Source organism: Mus pahari, chromosome 5 (assembly GCF_900095145.1).
Source record: "Mus pahari chromosome 5, PAHARI_EIJ_v1.1, whole genome shotgun sequence".
NCBI lineage: Eukaryota > Metazoa > Chordata > Mammalia > Rodentia > Muridae > Mus > Mus pahari.
In genome coordinates, this window is record NC_034594.1 from 32,669,375 (window position 1) to 32,671,486 (window position 2,112).

The window sequence follows — 2,112 nt, forward strand, 5'->3', positions numbered from 1 at the left end:
ATGACTGTCCAAGTATGGGTTGACCAAGACAGGAACAACAGACATGCTGATGTGGGAATGGAGCCCCAGGCCTCTTTCCTACACTAAGAACTGCAGGCAACCAAGGAATGTTGAGAGTGGAAGACATGCTCTTGTTCAGGGAAGAACACACAACTGATTCTCCAATAGGAAATGGTCAGGCCTGAAAAAACACACATACAAGTAACACACAGACTTAGCAGGTTACATTTAGGACTATGTACATATATACACATATGCATACAATAACAATTAATGAAAAAAAGCTACAAATTTGAAAGAAAGACCAAGGTTTGAAGGGGGGGGAAGGAAAGGGAGAAATATTGTAATCATATAGCTCTGAAATTATAATTATAAAAACTAAGAAAAGTTTAAAAAATCTTCTTGCTTTAACCTCATAATAAAGGTATCATTGAAAACAAAAATGTACAATTTAAAACAATAGTATTAATATATATTTCATGTTTCTTTTATTATAAGTTAATTATTCTATAATTTTAAAAATTAAACCTAATAAGATATAATACTTAAAGTCTTTATACCTTTTAAATCAAACAATTTGAAACTGTACAGTTAGGAGTCTAGGAGCTTATGCAAATTTTACATTTTTTTCCTAATTTCTCTAGGGTTTGCCAGTGTGGATTTTTTTTCCTTATACTGAAACACTCCAAAAACGTATCTTAAGTCTCTCCTCTAATATCTATCCTATTAATTTACATTAATTCCTTTCTTGCTTATCTCATAATAACTAATTAAAATCTTTCTCTTTAGCTTGTTGATCATCTTTTAAGTAATTATTGATATTTATTTTTATTTATTGCATTTTAACAGTGAACATACAGAATATATGTGCCAAGATACGTGATCAAATAAAGAACCCTTTACTTCCTAGTGGCTCAGTTCAAACAAAAAAATCAATAGTGAAAAATAAAAGAGCCACGTTGTACCCTGCTGCTCAGCTCATGGTACCCTGTTGCTCCGCTCACGGTACCCTGATGCTCCGCTCACAGTCTGCTCTTGCTGGCCTAGAGCCGAGCCAGTTCGGAGACTTATCACTACAGATGTACTGTTGCTTCACACATGATCATTTGGCACTCATGCATTACTCAAAACCGTGGCAGAACATACCAGTTGACAGTGGCAGTCCAAAGCTGTAAGGGAAAAATAAAGAGAAAGGTTGTATGAGAAATTTCTAATTGTGCAACAAATAACCAATATTTGAAATTGTGCATTTAAAAAAAATTCAAGGCCTTTTAGTTTTTTTGTTTTTTTTTTTTTAAAGCAGGAATTACCAAGAAGCCCCTGGTGATTTTCTGAATTCTTTACTTCTTAATTCTCATATTAAATCTCTGAAAATATATAAATAAAATATTGACTAAGTTTAAGAAACTCTGACAGTAGAAGCAAAAACAAAACAAAACAAAACCAAAACAAAACACAATAAAGCCCCCAAACTCAAACTAAAGACTGTCTCCAACAACAACTCTCGGGAGAAAATAACAGATGGGATAATCAAGAACAATTCCTGGCTTCACATAACTATATAACTTAGCCAGAAAAATAAGCAAGGACACATAAAATTTCGAACATAAAGACAAATATCCTTTGTGGCTACTGCAGAAACAGAAATGATAAAACCTTGCCCTACCACAGTGGTTTCTAACCTGTGGGTCACAACTCCTTCTGCAAACCGCTACTTTAAAAAATTATGATTCATAACAGTAGCAAAATTACAGTTATGAAGTAGCGATGAAAATAATTTTATGGTTGGGGGTTCCCAACACAAAATGAGGATCTGCATTAAAGGGTCACAGCACTAGGAAGATTAAAAACCACTGTCTATCAGATCGTAAAAACTATTGGGTAGCAAAAACTATAAAAACCATGGTTCTAAAAACAGATATATTAACTCACCAATGTTAATTGTAGAGCAGTTAACAGTAAGAACTCATTTACTGATGAATGCCATCGGTTCTGGACTCCAGAAATTCAAATAACCCCATTAAAAATGGGGTACAGAGCTAAACAAAGAATTCCCAACTGAGGAATACCGAAGGGATGAGAAGCACTTGAAAAAATGTTCAACATCCTTAA